Raw genomic sequence first — 24,959 nt, 5'->3', positions numbered from 1 at the left:
CTGTGTAATGGTTTTGCACAGAGCAGCCCCGATCCTCCTTCTCTGGGTGCCCCGTTGGTGCTCCTGGCTCCTCCTCCCCCCATTCCCCCACCATAGCAAGCCACTTGCAATGAGGGCCCTTGTGCAGGCTCGCTCCCGAACCATCTGTGTGTGTCCATAGTCACACTAAGCACAGCTCTGCCCCGCCTAACACTACACCCGCACTGGCTGTGATTGACAGCACCGGGAGCCAATGGCTGCTGTGCCTGCGCCTATTGAGAGAAAGCTGGGAGAGCAGCTGATCTCACGCACATCACTGGATCCAGATTGGGCTCGGAAAAGTATAAGGGAGGGGGGGAGTGCAGAGAATGCATTACAATGGTTTTAAACCCTTACATATACCCGGTGAAGGGACTATCCTCAGGTTATACACAGAGATGAAACAAAATCCTTCTACACAAGTTATACCTGTTTATTTGCAATTTTCTCTTCTCTACATCTGTTCAAAGCCCAAAATGTACAAAGCTTGTCTGAGATTTCCGAAAAAAAAAAGGGGGGGGGTGGAGAGCTGAAATTACACTCTGCAGAGTGCAGCGGGGAGAGCTCTAATGCCGTGTACACACAAGCGGACCTTTCCGGAAGAAAAGGTCCGACTGAACAAATCCGTCGGACATTCTGATCATGTGTGGGCTATATCGGACCTTTTCTGTCGAAAAATCTGATGGACCTTAGAAATAGAACAGGTTTCAAATCTTTCCGACAGACTCGATTCCTATGAAAAAAAACATTCGTCTGTATGCTAGTCCGACGGACTGAAAACGGCGCAAGGGCAGCTACTGGCTATGAACTTCCTTTTCTAGTCCGGTCGTACATCATCACGTTCGAAACGAACGGACTTTGGTGGGATCATGCGTAGGCAAGTCCGTTTCGTCGGAACTCAGTTGAAAAGTCCTTCGGAGTTTAGTCCTGACGAGAAGTCTGCTCGCGTGTACGCGCATTAGACCCCCTTTCACACTGGAGGCATTTTTCAGGCGCTTTAGCGCTAAAAATAGCGCCTGTAAAAAGTAAAAAGCCTCACCTGCAATCCCAGTGTGAACGCCGAGTGCTTTCACAATGGGGCGCTGCGCTGGCAGGACGTCAAAAAAAGTTCGCAAGCAGCTTCTTTGAGGCGTTTTGTGAACGGTGTATAAACTGCTAATAAAGTGCCCATGCCCATTGAAAATCAATGGGCAGCGGCACTTTGCGGGCACTTTTACAACGATAAAGCACCGCTAAAACGAGTGGCACTTTACCACGATGCCCCCGCGCTGGCAGTGTGAAAGGGCTCTAAGAGCGGATTGGAGGGAAGAGACACACCCCCTCCACAAAGCACACACAAACAGAGCTGAGGCTCTGCTGGAGGTCCCTCCTCTGTCACCTTTTTTCTCTTGGTGTCAGGAAAACTTGTCAGAAGTAATTCAGGCTGATTGCAGTGAAAGGAGGCAGCAGACAGAAATGAAACTTAGTGCTCTTAATTGAGACACTATAGAGGGATATGCTTTGTTCATATTTCATCTCAGAGGTTTACAATCACTTTAAGGTAAAAAACCTTCAGCCTTTAGAACCACTTTAATGGCAAAGCTGCGCATCTGCTAAAGAAAGGGCAGCGAGTGCAATGTACAATGTAATACTGACATATGATCACACACATAGGTTGGACTTGATGGACTTGTGTCTTTTTTTCAACCTCACCTACTATGTAACTATGAGTGTCAGTAAATCGCACGTTCCCGACATGCACAAGGTGTGAGCCTAGCCTTAGCCCTGGTGTGGCACTTCCATTAAGAATGAGGTTCTTTTTGCGGTCTGTGACCCACGAGGGAGATTTCCTTTCACTTCCTCTCCCAGAAACAAAGCAGGAATTAGGAGGAAATCTCTCCAATACAAGAGGAAATCCCCTATAGGACAGTTGTCACTGTCAGTGTCCCCATTGAAAGATTTCCTCTTACCTAATTGTTCATCTGACAACCAAAACATTGGGCTTCCCATACCTCGCTGTGCTGGAGAAAATGGTCACTTTGCACATATAAAGAAGGAAACTCCCACAGACAGCAATAAACACCCGACAGGGGGAGGGGAGGGGGCAATGGGGAGCTCCATTCTATACAAAACAGGGTGGATAAAAATCAATGAAAAAAAAAAAGTTTTAAATACCTGATCTTTCTTTATTTAAATCAGAATTTTTTTCAAATGAATTTTAATAAAATGCTTTTGGAGTATCTATCGAAGGATAGTTTTCTGTTTAAGCTACATTAATAATTTTGTTTATTCAGCATGAAATGGATCTTAGTTATGCAGCATGAGGCCGTATATTCTGCAATATTTACATTTTTGGTAAACTCATTCAATGAATCCAAGCTCTGCAAGCTGAGATAACATGCACTGCATTGATGCATTCCCACAATTTCACATTGACCATGAGATAAAACAAAGTTCAGGAATATTCCTTTATCTCATTGTTTTGCAAATCTATGTACACTACAAACTGTATGACTGAATCGGTTCTGATATCGCTCTTTTACTAATCTGAAGGCTTATTATTCTAAATAGGGAACCTTCATTTTGTTTGCAAATATTAAAGATTCTAACTACCAGCAAGAATAAGTCCTTACATTTAAAGAGCACCTGTCATTTCAGATCCATCATGGCAGCGCCTGTTAGCGGCCATCCACTCACCTGCTGCCACCACGTCCCTCACCTTGTTGTGTCACTGCCCCATCACCAGCCGTCCCATTAAAGTGAATGGGACTGGCTGTGAGCCAACAGCGGGTCAGGGGGAGGAGCCAACAGCGGGTCAGGGGGAGGAGCCAACAGCGGGTCAGGAGGAGGAGCCAACAGCGGGTCAGGAGGAGGAGCCAACAGCGGGTCAGGAGGAGGAGCCAACAGCGGGTCAGGAGGAGGAGCCAACAGCGGGTCAGGAGGAGGAGCCAACAGCGGGTCAGGAGGAGGAGCCAACAGCGGGTCAGGAGGAGGAGCCAACAGCGGGTCAGGAGGAGGAGCCAACAGCGGGTCAGGAGGAGGAGCCAACAGCGGGTCAGGAGGAGGAGCCAACAGCGGGTCAGGAGGAGGAGCCAACAGCGGGACAGAGATGACAGTTGCTCTTTAAAAATTATGATTTAAATCAAATCCAGCCTAAACCAAAACAAACAAAAAAAAAATGGCTTTGCATACACTTGAACTTGAATGAAGAAGAAATAGCAGTGACTACCTACTGTGATTGGCAGGCGATGCAAACTCTGTTCTGTACACAGACAGCGGGCCCATCGCGGGTGACAAAAGCCCGCATTATTCTGCAGTCAATTGCCCGTTCATCTCTTTACGAGGACAATCTGATCCTGGCCGGCGTGCAAAAAGGACAGAAAGTGACAAACAAGTTTGCAGAATCCCGAAGCGAAGCGAGTCCCTGTAATCTGAAAGGTTTCCTCTTCCTCACAATGAGCCTTTGTGTTTACAACATAACTTTCCTCTGTTATCAGGCGCTCTCTGAAGGTGTGGCCTGACATTCCTCCCTGGGAAGATAGTGCGGCCCCTCGCACAGCACTCTGGACTGCCCCAGGTGCCAGGCATGCAGAAGGAAGACCCTGGCACTGACTCCAGAGCCCGGACTAAGCTGCCCACAGCACAGCCTGTACAATATAGAGAATGGAATATTCCGACCATTGAAAGGAAATACCAAGGGAGGAGAACATGCCAACTGCCGATTCTACAAGCTCTAGGGCAGTCACCCTGATCCACGCTGAACCATACAATGGAGGTTATTTACTAAAACTGGAGAGTGCAAAATCTGGTGCAGCTCTGCACAGAAACCAATCAGCTTCCAGGTTTTGTTAAAGCTGCATTGAACAAACTGATAGGAGCTGTAAAGACAGAAGGTTTATTTATCTTAAAGGGGTTGTAAAACCTTTGTGTTTTTTCACCTTAATGCATCCTATGAAAAAACTTGACCCACGGGGACGCGCTGTCTCTCTGCCCGGGGTTCTCGGCTCTCAATTGGATAGATTGATAGCAGCACAGCTATTGGCTCCAGCTGCCGTCAACCAAAACCAATGATGCGAGCGCCGGGGGGGTTGGGGGGTGGGGGGGAGGGGTGAGTCCTGTATTCCACCTCTATGGACGCTGAATGCTGGACTCGGGAGCACACCCGCAAGGTAACTCCCTCTGGGAAGCGCTTCTTAGAGGGGGTTATCAGATGTGGGAGGAGCCATGAGAGCAGTCAGGGGACCCCAGAAGAGTAGGTTCGGGGGCCACTCTGTGCAAAACGAGCTGCACAGTGGAGGTAAGTATGATATTTTTTTTTTGTTTGTTTTTTATTTACCTTTACAATCACTTTAAGTCATTCTATGCCTTAGGATAAAAAAATCTTGTGTGTAGCACCCCAATACTTACCTGAGCCCCATCTCTCTCCAGTGATGTCCAGGAGTCTCTTAGCTGTCCGGAACACTCCTCCTGATTGGCTGAGACACAGCAGTGGCGCCATTGGCTCCCGCGGCTGTCAAAGTCAGCTAGCTAATCAGGGGAGAGAGAGGGGGTGGGGTCAAGGTTCTGTGTCTGAATGGACACACAGAGCTGTGACTCAGCTCGGGTGCCCCTATAGCAAACTGCTGGCTGTGGGGGCACTCGACTTGAGGGAGGGGCCAGGAGGAGTGAAGAGGGACACGAGAAGAGGAGTAACAGAGCAGGTAAGTATAACAAGTTTGTTATTTTTAAAAAAAATGAGACTTTACAATCAGTTGAACTTAGAAGCTGATTGGCCAACATGCACATCTGCACCGGATACCGAGTGCTCCAGTTTTAAATCTCCCGCAGTGAGTCACAGAGCAGAGAAAGCATGCAGCCAGTAAAGTCTGCACTTGTAACTGTACGCAGGTTCCAGGCTGGGAAGGCACTACGTAGTGATGTCAGCATCGAACGCCCATTGCCACAGGTTCCCTCCGAACTCAGCTTTTCACAGATATTAAAGTGTTACTAAACCCAGGACCCTGCATTCACTATATCTGGTCTCACAGTACACAGAACATGGAAATGCAATTATTTTTAGTAAATATAAACTTCTAAATACCTTTTCAGTATATAGCAGTCTTATGACGTCTATTAGTGTCTGGTCAACCACTTCAATACCAACTTATACACCTTCCTACCCAGACCAATTTTCAGCTTTCAGCGCTGTCACAGTTTGAATGACAATTGTGCGGTCATGCTACACTGTACCCAAACTAAATTTTTATCATTTTGTTCCCACAAATAGAGCTTTATTTTGGTGGTATTTGATCACCTCTGGGATTTTTATTTTCTGCTAAAAAAAAAAAAAAAAAACTTTTTTTTTTTTTCTGTTACAAAACTTTGTAAATAAGTAAGTTTTCTCCTTCACTGATGGGGCTGCACTGACGGGCACCGATAAGGCGGCACCGATGAGGTGCCCATCTTCTCTCTGGAGAAGAGACGCTTGAGAGGGGATATGATTTCAATATACAAATACTGTACTGGTGACCTCACAATAGGGATAAAACTTTTTCACAGAAGGGAGTTTAATAAGACTCGTGGCCACTCATTACAATTAGAAGAAAAGAGGTTTAACCTTAAACTACGTAGAGGGTTCTTTACTGTAAGAGCGGCAAGGATGTGGAATTCCCTTCCACAGGCGGTGGTATCAGCGGGGAGCATTGATAGTTTCAAGAAGCTATTAGATAAGCACCCGAACGACCACAACATACTGGGATATACAATGTAATACTGACATATAATCACACACATAGGTTGGATTTGATGGACTTGTGTCTTTTTTCAACCTCACCTACTATGTAACTATGATGGGCACTAACATGCGGCACTGATAGGTGGCACTGATGGGCATGGATGGACACTGATGTACACTAATGGATGCTACTGATGGGTATCACTGATTGGCAGGCATTATTGTTTGGCACTGATTGGCATCCATTGTGGGCACTGATTGGCATCCATTGTGGCCATGAGTGGCATACCTGGTGGTGACTAGTGGTAAGCATCCCTGGTGGTCCAGTGTGGGCATCCTCGGGCGGCTGCGCTGATATTCAATCAGCACAGACCCCCCCCGTCAGAAGAGCAGCCAATCGGCTCTCCGATACTCACGTCTGTCAGACACGAGTGAGGAAAAGCCATCAACGGCTCTTCCTGTTTACATTGTGATCAGCTGTGATTGGACACGGCTGATCATGTGGTAGAGTCTCCATCAGAGGCTCTTTACCGAGATTGGAGTTGCGGTGTGTCAGACTGACACATCGCAAAAACAAACGCTGTGTGATGCACGCCCCTGGAGGCGCGCATTGGCTTGTTATCCTGAAAGACGTCATGTGACATCCAGTCAGGATATTGAAACCACTTTGCCAACGTCATTTTGCTATATGGTGGGCGGCAAGTGGTTAAAGCGTGTGGGAGGAGTTTTCATTTTCCAGTGACTGTCCTATGAGGCAGGAGGACACCTGACCCTCTGTCTTGAGGAGTATTGAGGCCGGGTGCTGTGAGAAGGAGAGAGCAGAGTGACGGAGATAAGCTCATTAACCACTTCAGCTCCAACACCCCCCTTCATGACTAGGCCATTTTTTGCAGTATGGCACTGGGTTACTTTAACTGGCAATTGTGCAGTCGTGCGACGTTGTACCCAAATAGTAATATATATCCACAACTAAAGCTTTCTTTTAGTAGTATTTGATCACCTCAGTGTTTTTTTTATTTTTTTGGGCTAATAAAAAAAAGACCGTCAATTTTGTAAAAAGTAAATAAATATATATTTTTTACATTATGCTATAAAACATAACAAATAAAAATATCAAATATATCTTCGTAAATTTAGACCAATATGTATTCTGCTACATATTTTTGGTAAAAAAAAAAATAAAAATTCCAAATAAGCGTATAATATTGATTGGTTTGCCCAAAACTTATCACATCTACAAACTATGGGATATTTGTATTTATTTATTTTTACTAGTAATGGCGGTGATCAGAGACTTATAGCGGGACTGCGATATTTTGGCAGACATTCTGACTCTAAAGCCTCGTACACACGATCAGATTTTCAGGACGACCGAACGTCCGTTTTTTTGTGGCATGCTAGTCTCATGTCGAAAGTGAAGAGATTTACTCACCATACGAAGATTTTGGTATGACAGAATACAACGTCAGAAGTGACGTAGTGCGTTGAATAGAGTTTTGTATGTATTCTTTCGTTTGAGCATGCCTAGTCTTTCTCTTACGATTTTTTTCGTACGAAAACCGTACTAATAAAACGAAAAATCGTATGTTGGAGTTCACATCCCACAAAAATTTTATAGTCTGCACATCCAGCTTTTGTCGTATCGAAAAACCAGAATCAGCTGTCAAAAGCACCTTACTAACGATCCGAAAATCGGCAGACGAAAATTTTACTTCTGATTTTCGTATCATGTGTACGGGGGGCCTTTACTGACACCTTTTGGGGACCAGTGACACTAATACAGTGATCAGTGCTAAAAATATGCACTTTCACTGTACTAATGACACTGGCTGGGAAGCGTTTAACAAAGGCAACCAAAGGGTTGCGTCTCTAGCCTGTGCTTTCTCACTGTGGGAGGAGCTTTTACTAGGGGAAGGCAGAGATCCGTGTCCCTGCTTTGCAGAAACACAGGATCAATGCCTTCCCTCCTGTCAGAATGGCAGATCTGCCTCTAATACAGAATGATCGGCGGGTGCCAGCGGACATAGAGTCCAGGGTACCTGATGATCGGCTCCCGTTGTGTATATTTGCAGCGGGGGTGAACCACCGATGCCACGCATTCACGCCATCTACCCGGTCATATAATATATATATATATATATATATATATATATATATATATATATATATATATATATACACACATACACACACATACATACATACACACACGTGGTCCAGCATACAGCTGCTGCTCTGTAGCAGTGAAATCGCTACAGGACGGTCAGCAAGTGGTACATTTTCTGCTCATCTTGTCACTGTCCAGTCACAGGTTGGGGGGGGGGGCAGAGAGGACCTGAAGGCGTTACTGAACTGCAATGGTGGTTCAAATTAGGTCTCCTGCCAGGCTGGTCTGTGCTGTGTGGCACAGCTGTATATATCCCAATACTGGATGGACAAAACTACAAACCCCTTTGGCAGGTAAAGTTGCTCTCATGTTTTCCCATCTGTGTGCTTGTCTGGAGTTCAGCATAAGCTCACAGAGGCTTTACAAAGAAGAACACAACAACATTTTAGGCTGTAGAATTTCCAGTATGTGCAGAATCTGCGCCTTCGGGAAACATGTAAAACTGCCCCCCCCCAGCTCCGAGGTGCAGCAGGAGACAAATCTCTGCAAACTGCACTAATCCATCTCCCATACAGAAGCAGATCTGAGATGTCTGCGATCAGCATTATCAGCGACATTACCAGCAACACAATCAGATTGACATGAAAACGCCTCACCCGGCTCACCATGTTTGCATCTTCAGTCCAAAGTGTAAATTTCACAACCGAAGATTTATTGGCTCCAAAAGATCAGAAAAATATGAAGCATTTAGACACGATATTTTTTTTTTGTCCAGTGGCCGTGTATTTTCCGGGAGCCAAATACAAATTATACCAGCAAGGTTTATATTAAGAGCTCTTTCATTGGAGCGCCAGTCTTCCCCACCCCACTGAAAAGTGACCCCCGATCCACAGTGGATCACTTCTCAGGAGGGTGGCAGAGCAGCGGCTGCCAGACATTTATTGAGGTGATCCTGCTGCCTCCTAAAATGTCACCCTCCCCCTCTTCCCCAGGGGGTGGGGGTTATATTGAAATACCGCACTACAACTGCCTGGCTCACCGTTGCAGCGCGGCCCCCACAGACAAGTTAAAATTGGCCGAAGCCAAAAGCACGTGTACTACACCAACTGACTGCAGATGTGGCATTAAAGGCCGTGCGCCTTGAAATTTTGAATACAATGGATGCCCATTAAAAAATGCCTATTGCGTTTACTGATGCATTTGCGTTGCGTTAAGTAACGCTTTCAAGCACCTCCTCTGTGTTGGTTTTCTACAATATGGATTCTTGCACCATCATCTCATCTAGTACCACATTCTGTGGTCGGCTTGGGTGGTATAAACTAAATCAACTGCATGTTTTGTGTAGAATGGGTGCCTAGGCTGGTCAACTTTACCATTACCGATCCTGCCGCTTGCCTGTTTCTCCCTATGGAATCACTCCCTTTCCACGCCGTGCATACTTGCAATTTTTTTTTTTTTAAATACCAAACATGTTATACTAACCTGCTCTGTGTAATGGTTTTGCACAGAGCAGCACCGATCCGCCACTTCTCAGGTGGCCTCGCCAGCGCTCCTGGCCCCCTCCCCTCCTGCCGAGTACTCCCAGAGCAAGCAGCTTGCTGTGGGGGGCACCCAAGCAGGCTCGCTCCTGAGCCACTGCTCTACGTGTCCATCCACACACAGAGCCCCGCCCCCTCCCTTCTCATTGGCTCACTGGCTGTGACTGAGTCATAGCACAGACTTGAGATACGGACCTTGGCCAGAAAAAAAATTTAAGCCATCCTTTCATGCACGGCAATGCAATAATGCTGCCTGCACCAACATGCACGGGCAACCCATGAAGACCGCCCCAGAGGAGTCTTCACTGCTATCCTCCAATAAAATGATTGGGAAAAGGGGGCATTACCTTGTGTGTGTAATGCTACTACATATCCCATCACTCATTGGGCTAGTGCACATGCGTGACCCAGCATTCACAAAAATTTCCCTAACTTTGGGACGCCGCCTGCGCCGTCACGCAGTCAGGTCCCCACGTCAGTCAAATTTTTGAACACTGCGGCACTCATGAGCGCTGGCTTAAAACAATGAGATTTGCAGCTGGTGCTGTTATAAGTGTAAAACTTCTTCACCTGGAAGTTCAGGGAAGCGGTACAACCCAAAACAGCATTTCTCAACTCCAGTCCTCAAGGTGCCCCAACAAGTCTAGATTTCAGGCTTTCCATTCTTTTGCACAGGTGATTTGATCAGTTTCACTGCCTAATGGCCCGTACACACGATCCGAATATCGTACAAATTTTTTTTCCTGCTTAATAGTCACAAGTAGAAATTGAATAGGTTACTAAAGTCGCGAAAATTCCCCTACGAAAGAAAAAAAAAAAAAAAAATCTGAAGTGATGTCATGTGTTGTAATGTATTTGTATTTTCGGACGACAACTGTACTGACTAAAACGAAAATCGTACGATCTGGTATAGTTACATAGGTTGAAAAAAGACAAGTCCATCTAGTTCAACCATAAAAAAAAATAAAATAAATAAAATAAAAAATATCATGCCCCATGGTATCATACGAGGACATTTTTCGTGCTTGTCCGGTCGAATAATATCAGATAAATTGTTGTGATCGGCTCTCGAAAAGCTCTGTACCAACGATCCGATTATCGTACGAACGCGTTGAAAGCGGTATTTTTGTCCGATTTTCGGATCGTATGTACGGGCCCATTAGTACTTACCACAGCAGTTTTCATCTGAGGGAGATCCTAAAAACATGACCTTGAGGACTGGCGTTGAGAAACACCGACCTGGAAAAATGCAGATGGCAACACAAATTGAGAATGGGCAGTGTAAGTGATTAAATGGTTTATTCTCTTGTGTTAAAATAATCTATCCGGTGCGTTTCTGTTATAAAAAGTTGAAGCTTTAGTATCACTTTAAGCACTTGCCGACCAGCCGCCATTTTACTGCGGCAGGTCGGCGCGATCTGTCGTAGCTATACGTCGGCTCGCGGGATCGTGATAGCAGGCGCGTGCACCGCCGGAGGCGCCAATGCTCGTGGCCGACGGTCGCGATGACCGTCAGCCACGAGCGATCGCCAGCACGAGGGACAGAACAGGGAAATGAGTGTGTAAACACACACTTCCCTGTTCTGAGAGGAGTGACAGATCGTGTGTTCCTATTCGCTAGAAACCATGATCTGTCACTTCCTCCAGTCAGTCCCCTCCCCCTTCAGTTAGAATCACCTCCCAGGGAACACAATTAACCCCTCGATCACCCCCTAGTGTTAACCCCTTCACTGCCAGTGACATTTTTACAGTAATCAATGCATTTTTTTTTTAACACTGATTGCTGTATAAATGACAATGGTCCCACAAATGTGTCAAGATTGTCCAATGTGTCTGCCATAATGTCGCAGTCACGATAAAAATCGCAGATCGCCGCCATTACTAGTAAAAAAAAAAAAAGAAGAAGAATAATAAAAATGCTATAAAACTATCCCCTATTTTGTAAACGCTATAACTTTTGCGCAAACCAATCAATATTCGCTTATTGCGATTTTTTTTACCAAAAATATGTAGGAGAATATATATCGGCCTAAACTGAGGAAAATGTTGCTTTTTAAAAAAAAAAAAAAAAAAAAAAAAAAATGGGGATATTTATTATAGCAAAAAGTACAAAATATTGTGTTTTTTTCAAAATTGTCGCTTTTTTTTGTTTATAGCGAAAAAAATAAAAAAACGCAGAGGCGATCAAATACCACCAAAAGAAAGCTTTATTTGTGGGAGAAAAAGGACGTCAATTTTGTTTGGGTGCAACGTCGCACGACCGCGCAATTGTCAGTTAAAGCGACGCTGTGCCGAATCGCAAAAAAAATGGCCTGGTCATTCAGCAGCCAAATCTTCCGGGGCTGAAGTGGTTAAATAAAAGAATGACAAAAAACATGCCAGAGGTAGGGCTTAGGCTCCTTATCTTACCTTCGAGGAGATCTCTAGCCAATCCTGGTTTTGCTGCACCAGTTGGGTGCACAAAATGTGACAGGACCAGATCCATGTCCACAGGTCATGTGATCAGAGTCCTGAGGCTGGGGACAGGAGGGACATAGAGGTCAAGGTGTTAGTTCTTCAGGTAGAATATACACAGCATGTAATACGGGCAGCAGACACACGCACACACACACACGATACAATGACGATTATTAGACCCAATCGTGTGCTGCTTCTGCTACAGAGGAAAAACGCACACACTTGGAGAGATAAAAATAAACTCTCTCTGCTCTCTCGTTCACGTTCGGCCTGGGTGAAGACGGGCTCTGGTTTCCTTTTGTTTGCGATTTTCACAAAAGCGTTTGGCGGCCCCGCCTCGCCGCTCAGAAGGGGACATTGTTCTGACTCCTACAGGTGCCGCTTTTCACATAACAACAATCGAGACAGCGGCTGCAGCCTGCTTCCCTCCGTTCCTTAAAGGAAAACTCCGGCTTTGCAAGAAAAATAAAACAAAACTGATGTACCCTAAAGAATTGCTGGTGGCCACCGATGACCATCTGTCGGGAATTCTAACTTCCTGGCGGTCCTAGGCGGATCTTGTGGGTTCAATACTTTGAGCCCAAAAAACAACTTCATAGCAAGTGAATCCCGTGACTTGGTCCTGGTCACAAATCAGAAACGAGTGAAGATAGAGGATAAGCATGACAAACCTGACAGAAAGCATCTCAAATTACAAAGATACAATTATGGTGCTGGAAAAAATGACACCAACTGAAAGGACCCGTCATCTGCCTGGGATCAACAGGAAGATCCCCCACTGAGCAGGCCGATCCACTTGGAGGGACCCCCCCCCGCCCCCTCTGTCTGAAAGGAGCCCAATACATCTCAGCACTGTAGATTTCCTACAGCCGATTTGCAACAACTTCCATTCTACACAAAGCAATGACTGCATGGTATTTCTCAATGGTGGCAACAGTGCGCCATACCTGGGGTAAAGTGAATTAAAATGGCCACTTGTAGTCACCATCAAAAGCCCATGCGACAAGCGTGACAACACAGGAGCCCAATTGGGGGATAAAGGACAGAGCGTGGTCACCCAATAAAAGGATCGCCACTGATTATTAACCCCTTGTCACCCAGGCCAATTCTGACATTTCTCTCCTACATGTAAAATTCATCAATTTTTTTACTAGAAAATTACATAGAACCCCCAAACGTTATATATTTTTTTTTTGGCAAAGACCCTAGTGAATACAGTGGCGGTCATTGCAACTTTTTATCTCGTACAGTATTTGCGCAGCAATTTTTCAAACACTTTTTTTTTGGGAAACAAAAACTTTGTTAGCCCAATTTTTTTGCAAAATGTGAAACATGAAGTTACGCCGAGTAAATAAGTAAATAGATACTCAACATGTCACACTTCAAAATTGCACACGCTCGTGGAATGGCGCCGAACGTCGGTACTTAAAAATCCTCATAGGCGACGCTTTAAAATGGTTACATGTTTTGAGTTACAGAGGAGGTCTAGGGCTAGAATTATTGCTTTCGCTCTACCAATAGCGGTGATACCTCACGTGTGGTTTGAACAACGTTTTCACATGTGGGCGGGACTTACATATGTGTTCAGTTCTGCGTGCAAACACACACGGACAGGGGCGCTTTTTTTTTTTTTTTTTTTTTTTTTTTAAATTGTTAATTTTACTTTTCTTTTTTTAATTTGACACCTTTTAAAAAAAAAAAAAAAAAATTTGATCAGACTTATTCATATTACAAGGATTGTAAACATCCCTTGTGATAGGAATATGGCATGATCGGTCAATAAGACCCCACATCTCACCTCTAGGCTGGGAAGCCTGAAATAAAATAAACGATCTCAGCTTCCTAACCAAGGCGGCGCCATTTGTTTGAATGCAGAGGCGTTATGACTTGACGTCATAACATCGCGCCCTGCCTCCGAACGATCATAGAGACTCCGGCGACCATCTGGTCCTCCGGAAATCTCTATAGTCAGCATCCAGGGCCGGCGGATCCGTTCTCCAACTCACTGTTGGAAGCGGTGAATCGGTAGAAGCACCGGCGGGTGGATGGGACGGGTTGTCCCCTATCGCTGCCCGTAAGAACAATCAAGTGGCAGAACAGCCGCTATGATCATTCTTATAGTGTAGGGGAATCGCCGGCAGAAAAAGACGATATCTGAATGATTCCTGTAGCTGCACCCATCATTTAGATATCCCTGCACAAAGTCAAGGACGACATATGACGTACCTCGGGCAGGAAGTGGTTAAATAAAACCGGTAGGATTTAAAAAAGAGGAAGTTCACCTTTTTTAACAATTAACGGGTGTAACATGTTACAGATGCACCGGCCCCCACTTCAGGATCTTCTTACCACCAACACCGCCAAATCCCCCCCACACACACACACACACACACACACACACACACACAAGCTGTCACAATCTGCAAAGAACTGGGCCGTGTCATCCATTCACGGTGTTCTGTGAATGGGAGAACTAGTGTCTACAGGGTGCTGTTGAGCACTGTGGTAGTTCAGAGTCTTCCCATCACAGTGTAAATGCCCGGCCATATCGGAGGTATGGCCAGACAGACACAGACAGTCTGCAGCAGAGTATATTTAAAACAAAACAAAAAAAAAAAAAAGCAATTATTTTTTTCATTTTATTTTTTCGATCAAATTTATTTTAATAAAATGCTTTTGGATTAAAAATGTATCCAAAAGATAGTTTTCTATTTAAGATACATTAATAATTTTGTTTATTCAGCATAAAATGGAGCTTAGTTGTGTAGCATGAGGCTGTATATTCTGCAATATTTACATTTTTGTTAAACTCATTCAATGAATCCAAGCTCTGCAAGCTGAGATAGCATGCACTGCATTGATGCACACAATTTCACAGTAACCGTGAGATAAAACAAAGTTCAGGAATATTCCTTTATCCCATTGCTTTGCAAATCTTTGTACACTACAAACTGTATTATTGAATCGGTTCTGATATTTTTACAGTTTTACCAACTTATTTAAATAGGAAACCTTCATTTTGTTTGCAAATATTAAAGATTCTAACTACCAGTAAGAATGAGTCCTTACAATTAAAGAGCACCTGTCATTTCAGACCCATCATGGCAGCGTCCGTTAGCAGGCATCCACTCACCTGCTGCCGCTACGTCCCTCACCTTGTTGTGTCACTGCCACATCACCAGCCGTCCCATTAAAGTGAATGGGACTGTCTGTGAGCCAACAGCGGGACAGAGGGAGGAGCCAACAGCGGGACAGAGGGAGGAGCCAACAGCGGGACAGAGGGAGGAGCCAACAGCGGGACAGAGGGAGGAGCCAACAGCGGGACAGAGGGAGGAGCCAACAGCGGGACAGAGGGAGGAGCCAACAGCGGGACAGAGGGAGGAGCCAACAGCGGGACAGAGGGAGGAGCCAACAGCGGGACAGAGGGAGGAGCCAACAGCGGGACAGAGGAGGAGCCAACAGCGGGACAGAGGAGGAGCCAACAGCGGGACAGAGGAGGAGCCAACAGCGGGACAGAGGACAGTCGCTCTTTAAAAATTATGACTTAAATCAAGTTGATATAAATCAAGCCTTATTAGTGATTTAAATCAAATCCACCCCGATCCAAAACAAAAAAAAATTGGCTTTACACACACTTGAACTTGAATGAAGAAGAAATAGCAGTGACTACCTACTGTGATTGGCAGGCGATGCAAACTCTGTTCTGTACACAGACAGTGGGCCCATTACGGGTGACAAAGGGCCGCATTATTCTACAGTCAAGTTGATTTAAATCGAGCCTTTTTACTAGTGATTTAAATCGTGATTTAGAATCGACTTAAATCAAATCCACCCTGGTCTGCAGTACCATGGCATTACACCCAAAATCTGACCATCGTGGGTGCAGTGCTTTACAGGTCTATTACAAAAAAAATTAATAATAATAAATGCATATTTTTTTACCTACAAAAAAAAAAAAAAAATGCATTTATTATCATTTTTGCAAAGGTGAACTCATAATTTAAGTGATATTATTATAATAACTATTAATGATATGTATGAATACTATTAAAAAGAATTGAATAATGATCCAAGAACAGTATGTGGGGTAAGCCGCCACTCAAAACGGACCCAGTGCTTCAGATGTGGATATGGCTCTGTATGGCCTCAGCCAGCGCTGTTCTGGCCACGCCCCCTGACATGTTTCACCCCCGCCTACCGAGGCTTGGTCGCAGAGGCCAACTTTGAGCGGCGCTCCAAGTTCACACGTGATCACAATCTAATAACCGTAATAAAAAATAATCTAAATGACAATAGTAATAAAAATTATCTAATATTACTATTTGCTTCTTATTACAACACTTTCACCCAAGAACAGGGGGAGTGTGTTAGGACTACATAACACCCTCCTCTGTGCTTCATAACAGGGGGAGGCATTTTGTAGTCCACAAAGCTAGCTGGAAACAATACTACTACAGTCCGGAGAACGTACAGGAAGGTATGAGCTCACAAGATTTCTGGCTGGAAGAACAGGTTTTTTTTTTTTTTTTTTTTTTTTTTTTTTACACTTGTCAGATATAAAACACTTTTCTTGTATATATAAACAGACCAAAAGGGAACAAATAAAAGTTTACCATTAGAGCTTACACATACGCTTTAAAGTGGAATTCCAGGCTCTAAGCCTAAAACTGCTCCCATCCCCCTAACAACTCCTATACTACCTATCCTGTAGAAGGAAAATGCTTATACTTTCCTATTTCTCAGGGCACTCCGGTCCGGTCACTTGATTTCCCCAGCGGTGGCTTCAGGGGAGAGGAGAGAGCCTGGACGGTGACATCACCCATAGGCTTTCTATGGGGCATCCGTTGTTGGCTGTCCCTCCTCTCCCCTGAAGCTGCCTCATGGAGCCAATCATGTGACCGGGCTGGAGCGCCCCACGGATAGGCAAGTATAAGCATCTTCCTTCTATAGGGGAGTTGGAATATGAGTTCGGAGGTCGGTGAGAGCCATTTTAAGCTTATTTATAGCCTGGAGTTCCACTTTCACCACTTGCCGACCACTGCACACCGATGTATGTCGGCACAATGGCAGCGGTGGGAAAATGGGTGTACCTGTACGCCCCCTTTAAGAGCCAGGGCTAGCAGGCATGCGCCCGCCGCGTACAGGGTGACCATGCCCACGGGACCGGCGGACTCTATGTCCGCTGGTCTCCCGACGATCGTGTCACAGAGCCTCAGAACTGGAAGTGCCTATGTAAACAAAGCATTTCCCTGTTCTGCCTTGTGACATGACCGAGATCACCTGTCATCGGGAGCAGTGATCGCTGTCATGCGAGTTGAAGCCAATACCCCCCACAGTTAGAGGGCTTTCACACCGAGCCGCCCTGGGCGTCAGAGGTAAAGCGGCGCTAAAAATAGCGCCGCTTTATTTTTAGCGCCGTTTTAGCGGCACTATTCGCCCGTTAGCGTGACGGTTTTAACTCCCCGCTAGCGGCCTAAAAGGGGTTAAATCGGCCCGCAAAACACCGCCACAGTGGCGTTTTGCTGGCGGTATCACAGCGCTGCCCCATTGATTTCAATGGGGAGCAGCGGTGAAGGAGCGGTGAGTTCACCGCTCCAAAGAAGCTGCTGGCAGGAATTTTTCTGAGGCCCTGCCAGCGCACCGCTCCAGTGTGAAAGCAGCCGCTTTTTTCAGGCACTATTTTTAGCGCTGTAGCCCCTGAAAAACGCCGGCAGTGTGAAAGGGGTCTTGGAATCACTCCCTAGGACACACTTAACACCTTCACCGCCCCCTAGTGTTTAACCCCTTCCCTGCCAGTGTCATTTATACAGTAATCAATGGATTTTTATAGCACTGATCGCTGTATAAATGACAATGGTCCCAAAATGGTGTAAAAAATGACCGATGTGTCCGCCATAATGTCGCAGTCGCGATTAAAAAAAAAAAAAAAAAAAAAAAAAACGCAGATCGCCGCCATTACTAATGAAAAAAAAGTTAATGATAAAAATGCCTAAAACTTTCCCCTATTTTGTAGACGCTATAACTTTTGCGCAAACCAATATACGCTTATTGCGATATTTTTTTACCAAAAATATGTAGAAGAACACATATCGGCCTAAACTGAGGAAAAAAATTGGGGTTTTTTTTTTTAATATATTTTTGGGGGATATTATAGCAAAACGTAAAAAAAAATGCGTTTTTTTTCAAAATTGTCGGTATTTTTTTTTTGTTTATAGCGCAAAAAATAAAAAACTGCAGGAGGTGATCAAATACCACCAAAAGAAAGCTCTATTTGTGGGGAAAAAAGGATGTCAATTTTGTTTGGGTGCAACGTCGCACGACCGTGCAATTGTCAGTTAAAGTGACGCAGTGCTGAATCGCAAAAAGTGCTCTGGTCAGGAAGGGGGTAAAATCTTCCGGGGCTGAAGCGGTTAAGGGCAAATATGGGGGCCGCTATTGCTGAAAATGCCAGCTGCCTGGTTGCCTCCTAAACCAAACTAGATTACGAGTTCAGACTACGCTTACATGCCTCTTTGGGATCAGTGACTCCGATCTGAAGCTGGGGATGAGAATGACAAATGATTATTATCAGGAGATAGTCTGCAACCATTTTCATGACAGGTGCCCTTCGAGTTGCATATTACAAGGGCTCAGAATGTTCTCATCGGCAATACACGAGTGTTTTCACTTTGAGGAGGGAGACAAAGCTCTATTGGCACAGCCCACACTCCATCACGCTGGCAATACTCAGCTGCTGGATGCCTCCCTCTCACCAAACAATGCTCGGGGTCTCAGACATGAAATAGAATATTGTGGATGACAGTGCTGAGACTGCAGGCTGGACTCCCCCCCCCCCCCGCCACTTACAACCAGTGTTTACAAGGGCTCAGGCCACGCCCCCCACCTTCCCGCACAAACCAACCACCGCCGGGTATGTCTTTATCATAACACATGACCGCTATTGTACTAGGCACACGCCGCGCGTCTCCAACAAGACCTTTGTCAAGAGTCACAACACTGGGAGCTTCATTGTTCAGCTGCCACAGAATTCAATGCATGAAGTCTTAGAGGTTTAGTCCACTTAAAAAAAAAAGAGATATTTGATTAACGGTAGTGCCGGGGTTGGCTGACTCCGCTCCTTAGGTTCTTGTACACTCATCACCGGCCACTTTATTATTAGGTACACCTTGATAGTACCGGGTTGGACCCCCTTTTGCCCTCAGAACTGCCTTCGTTCTTGGTGGCATAGATTCAACAAGGTGTTGGAAACATTCCTCAGAGATTTTGGTCCATAGTGACATGATAACATCACGCAGTTGCTGCAGATTTGACAGCTGCACATTCATGATGGGAATCTCCCGTTCCACCACATCCCACCACATTAGATTGAGATCTGGTGAGTGTGGAGGCCATTGGAGTACAGTGACCTCATTGTCCAGTGGTGAGATGATTGGATCTTTGTGACATGGTACATTATCCTGCTGGAAGGAGTCATCAGAAGATGGGTACACTGTAGTCATAAAGGGATGGACATGGTCAGCAACAATACTCAGGTAGGCCGTGGTGTTTAAATGATGCTCAGCTGGTACTAAGGGGCCCAAAGTGTGCCAAGAAAATATCCCCCACACCATTACACCACCACCAGCAGCCTGAACTGTTGATACAAGGCAGGATGGATCCATGCTTTCATGTTGTTTACACCAAATTCTGATTCTACCATCTGAATGTTGCAGCTGAAATCAAGACTCAGACCAGGCAACAGTTTTTCCAAACTCCTGTTGTCCAATTTTGGTGATCCTGTGTAAATTGTAGCTTCAGTTTCCTGTTCTTAGCCGACAGGAATGGTACGCGGTGTGGTCTTCTGCTGCTGTAACCCATCTTCTTCAAGGTTCGATGTGTTGTGCGTTCAGAGATGGTATTCTGCATACCTTGGTTGTAATGAGTGGTTATTTGAGTTACTGTTGCCTTTCTATCATCTCCAACCAGTCTGCCCATTCTCCTCTGACATCAACAAGGCATTTTCCTCACCACAACTGCCGCTCACTGGATATTTTCTCTTTTTCAGACGATTCTCTGTAAACCCGAGAGATGGTTGTGTGTGAGAATCCCAGTAGATCAGCAGTTTTTGAAATACTCAGACCAGCCCGTCTGGCACCAACAACCATGCCACGTTCAAAGTCACTTAAATCCCCATTCTTCCCCATTCTGATGCTCGGTGTGAACTTCAGCGAGTCGTCTTCACCTTACACTGAACTCCCTTCCTTATAACCCCCCCCCCCCCCCCCCCCCCGGGACCCTCTGAGTCCCACGATCCCCCGCTGTCAGAACTTAGGATGCAGCTTCTATGGTCTGGGGATTTGAAATCCCTGCGGCTCTCTTATTCGTACGGAAAAGAAACATTCGAATTGCTCGAGTGCAGGTTTCCTCCGGGTACTCCGGTTTCCTCCCACACTCCAAAGACATGCTGGTAGGTTAATCAGATCCTGTCTAAATTGTCCCTAGTATGTATGAATGTGAGTTAGGGACCTTAGATTGTAAGCTCCTTGAGGGTAGGGACTGATGTGAATGTACAATGTATATGTAAAGCACTGCGTAAATTGACTGCTCTATATAAGTACCTGAAATAAATAAAATTGCTCAGCACCGTCACAATGAGAATCTATCTAGCCCGTCCAGTCAGTGATAAGAGGATAGGAGAGCAAGCCGTGGGGATTTCAACTCCCCAGACTGGTGAAGCAGCTTGCCATTGTCTGACAGCGGAGGATCACGGGGCTCTGGTACAGCGGTGGGACCCGGGGAGGGGAGGGTTATAAGTGTAGCTGTTGATCCTGCCAGCGGTCTCCTGATGACTTCCTGTGCTCTTTGCCCCTGCTGACCGTTGTCAGTATTCGTAATTCTCTCTGTGGGCTATTCTTCCACCCATTTTATGGAGATGTGGAAAGCCTATGGTGACAACGTGCTCCTCAGTAAAGGAGTGTGCGTGTGTTGTCACTCTAGAACAGGAAGTGCGCTACAAGCAAGATCCCAAAGTTAATGTAAAGGGGGGAAAAAAAAAAAAACCTGGAGAGTGATAAAAGAAAGCAGCCACCACATCTAAGGACTTGTAGGCTGCAATATATTACATTTTTTGCTGTTATGTTTAGATCCACTTGACAATAACTGACAGATGAACTTACAGAAAATACACAATCGTCTTCCTGTAAGACTAAAAATATAAATACATTCTTCTTATCTGCATTCTGAGAAATATCCTGATTCCTTGCTTTTCACTGAATGCATTTCCTTACGAAAGCAAAATGCAAAGAGAAAACGCTTAGCAGTATCCCCTACGGTGGTGTAATGTCTGCACAGACGTCTTGCTGCTGGCAAGAAGATTCTGGGGACAAGCTGACGGGCGGGTGACATTTGCCCACAGGCGGCTGGGAATATGACAAGTCAGACACAAAGGTGGGTGAAGAGCAATCATTCCAAAACTGCTGGATAATTTACAAACTTATTTCAGTACGGCATTCCAAATTGACAGACATTTTATAAAGTAAATCCAAGCCTTCTAGTACATGGATGTCACAAATCTTAGGAGGCTTCAGGGCCGCCTCCCCCCCAGTACTGCACATGCTCCGGGGGCCGCCTCCCCCCAGCAACTGCGCATGCTCCGGGGGCCGCCTCCCCCCAGCAACTGCGCATGCTCCGGGGGCCGCCTCCCCCCAGCAACTGCGCATGCTCCGGGGGCCGCCTCCCCCCAGCAACTGCGCATGCTCCTCCTGTATCACGTCCTCAGTCTCTGACCATCTCTTGTATCATGTCTGAAATCTCTTACTTAAACTTAAACACATTGCCAATAGTATTAGCAAAATTGCCATTCGGTGCACCTCTAGCAGACATGATAAAGGAAATGGTCAGAGACTGGTCACCAGTGCCTGTCATATGCAGCCTGCCTGTGCCCAGCAGCCTCACCAGTGCCTGTCATATGCAGTCTACCTGTGCCCAGCAGCCTCACCAGCGCCCGTCATATGCAACCTACCTGTGCCCAGCAGCCTAACCAGTGCCCATCATATGCAGCCCGCCAGTGCCCATCATATGCAGCCCGCCAGTGCCCATCATATGCAGCCCGCCGGTGCCCATCATATGCAGCCTACCGGTGCCCAGTAACCTCACCAATGCCTGTCATATGCAGCCTGTGCCCAGCAGCCTAACCAGTGCCCATCAAACGCATCTTACCTGTGCCCAGCAGCCCAACCAGTGTCAATCATATGCAGAAAAATTGGGAAAAGAAATAGGAAAGGGACAAGTAGTTTAAATGGAGGACCAAACCATGGTATTCAAATGCCATATTGACTTTATTAAAGCAAAAAATATATAAAAGATAGAAAAAATACCCTCTAAGCACCAAAAAATAGGATTTAAAAATATGTTAAAGATACAACGTCGTCACTAAAATATTGGGCAACCAAGACATAGCTGTAAACATGTAGAAACTGCTTAATACACGAATCACATATATTTCCATGTATCTGAGCCACGATGGTCTATAGGTGGATTTTATCCTGAACACAGAGCCATACTTGTCCCTTTCGGGCTGGTTGTATGCTACATGTGTCAGGGATTTCCACAGGGTTCCTAGATGCCCCCTAGCTGCAGCCAAAATTTGGGGTCTCTGGACCCAAAGGGTCCTGAAATGACATTGCTGCAGTTGGCCAACTGTGCTAGGAATCCCAAAATTTGTTGTGCAAACCCAGTGGAACTAGCAGTACAACATATCCAAGTCTGGGGTTCCCAGCACCAAGTGGCCCTGAGATACGGGGCCCCAAAGTCGGTTCCGAAAATGTCAAGCACTTTTCTGCAGCAGAGAATGACGTTTTCTGAACCGTCTTTGGGGCCCCGTAGCACTAGTTCCACTGGGTTTGCACACCAAATTTGGGGTTTCTAGCACCAAGTGACCCTGAGATATGGTGCCCCAAAGTCGGTTTGGAAAATGTCATTCTCTGCTGCAGAAAAGTGCTTGACTTGAGTATAAGCCGAGGGGGGGGCACTATCAGCACAAAAAAATGTGTTGAAAAGCCCGGCTTATACTCGAGTATATACGATACTTGCCTCTTTCCCCTTTCTTTTCCCAATTTTTCTGATCGAATTACCCAAGTTGTGGAATGTACCCCGTCTATATTAGACAAATTGGTTTCCTTTTTGCCCCCAAAAAATACAGTAGTTTGCGATCCATCTTTAAAATTTGTTTTCTGCCAATCATATGCAGCCTGCCTGTGCCCAGCAGCCTAACCAGTGCCAATCATATGCAGCCTACCTGTGCCCAGCAGCCTAACCAGTGCCAATCATATGCAGCCTACCTGTGCCCAGCAGCCTAACCAGTGCCAATCATATGCAGCCTAACTGTGCCCTGATCAGTGGCGATCTCTGTGTGTCACGGAGCTGGCTTTGAATTGCCCGGGCCACAATAACAATGTCCCACCTCCTGTGATCACCTCACACTGATTCAATATCCTGGCATTGGATCAGTGTGCCGTCTGTCACAGGAGGCGGGACACTGTTACTACGGCCTGGACAATTCAACTCCGTGACACACGGAGATTGCGGCGAGAAGGAAGGAGAGAAGGAAGGAGAGAAGGAAGGAGAGAAGGAAGGAGAGAAGGAAGGAGGGGAGGAGAAAAGGAAGGAGAGAAGGAAGGAAGGAGAGAAGGAAGGAGAGAAGGAAGGAGAGAAGGAAGGAGAGAAGGAAGGAGAGAAGGAAGGAGAGAAGGAAGGAGAGAAGGAAGGAGAGAAGGAAGGAGAGAAGAAAGGAGAGAAGAAAGGAGAGAAGGAAGGAGAGAAGGAAGGAGAGAAGGAAGGAGAGAAGGAAGGAGAGAAGGAAGGAGAGAAGGAAGGAGAGAAGGAAGGAGAGAAGGAAGGAGAGAAGGAAGGAGAGAAGGAAGGAGAGAAGGAAGGAGGGGAGGAAGGAGGGGAGGAAGGAGAGAAGGAAGGAGAGGAGGAAGGAGAGGAGGAAGGAGGGGAGGAAGGAGGGGAGGAAGGAGGGGAGGAAGGAGGGGAGGAAGGAGGGGAGGAAGGAGAGAAGGAAGGAGAGAAGGAAGGAGAGAAGGAAGGAAAGAAGGAAGGAAAGAAGGAAGGAGAGAAGGGAGGAGGAGGGGAGGAGGAGGGGGGGGGGGGGGGGGGGAGTGGAGGACTGGGCGGCATTGATGACACTCCTGCAATGGGCAGCACCCGGGGCGAACCACGCCCCCTTTCGGTATCGGCTGTTTTTTTCTTTTGGCCAAATGAAAAAAAACAATTTTCAAACGAAATTTCGGTGCACTTCTTACATTTTAACGGGCCTGCCCCAAAACAAAATAAATCCCTGACACTTTCCCAAAAACACGTCACACCGAGCTGCATCACCATACGGCTTGGCAAGCACAAAAACGCGCGTTAGCCGATGCGAACGGGTGCCACTGACAAATAAAGGCACTGCCACACAGCTCCTAAATGGCAGAATGTTTTTCTTCCTGTCGAGAAAGTGGGCGATTTTGCACGCATTCCCGTCACACAGATGTAAATCTAACCTTACTTTTACCTGGTTCCCTGTGCTGGCCCAACAACGCTCCTCAGCAGCTATACCCAGAGCATTGGTCGGGGACCAGAAGTATCAACTCTTCATTACTGATTCATCATCTCTCTGCCCATCGGATTTTATCTCTATTGCGCATTTGTCTTTATCTTTACTCAGTGATCACAAAACACATCTACTGCACATACGTCTTTTATTCACATAGGTGGCTTACAGCTCAGTGGAAACTGTTTTAATGTCAAGCCAGAGAGAAAGCTCCACCTGCCACTTCCTCTGCAAACCACTTAGGTGGAAGATTGTGGTCATGTGACCGTTTGAAAGTAAATGAAAGCAAGTATTTAAAAGACCATTTCTAAAAAAAAAAAAAAAATTGTAATATGGTCAAGCCATAAAGCTAGGAAGGAGGGACCGTTTTGGATCTCATAAAAGTGAGTACGCCCCTCACATTTTTATACATTTTTTTTTCTATCTTTTCATGTGACAACACTGAAGAAATGACACTTTGCTACAATGTAAAGTAGTGAGTGTACAGCTTGTATAACAGTGTAAATTTGCTGTCCCCTCAAAATAACTCAACACACAGCCGTTAATGTCTAAACCGCTGGCAACAAAAGTGAG

General features: G+C 45.8%; 1 protein-coding gene across 2 annotated transcripts in view; it reads right to left on the bottom strand.

Moving 5' to 3' along the window:
• The window catches only part of OTUD7B (OTU deubiquitinase 7B), a 155,215-nt gene that overhangs the window by 67,858 nt on the left and 62,398 nt on the right, over positions 1 to 24,959 (bottom strand). Inside the window, exon 1 of one of the 2 annotated variants that reach the window (XR_012237055.1) lies at positions 3,231 to 3,616. The exons of the other annotated variant lie outside the window; for it this stretch is intronic. The gene's annotated coding sequence lies outside the window, so the exon portion shown is untranslated. Of the gene's footprint in view, positions 1 to 3,230; positions 3,617 to 24,959 lie in introns of those variants that run through there. 2 annotated transcript variants of the gene reach the window in all.

The sequence above is a fragment of the Aquarana catesbeiana genome, linkage group LG13 (genome assembly GCF_042186555.1).
Source record: "Aquarana catesbeiana isolate 2022-GZ linkage group LG13, ASM4218655v1, whole genome shotgun sequence".
Classification (NCBI taxonomy): Eukaryota; Metazoa; Chordata; class Amphibia; order Anura; family Ranidae; genus Aquarana; species Aquarana catesbeiana.
The sequence above is the reverse complement of the archived record's forward strand: the minus strand, read 5'-3'. Positions and strand labels throughout refer to the sequence as shown.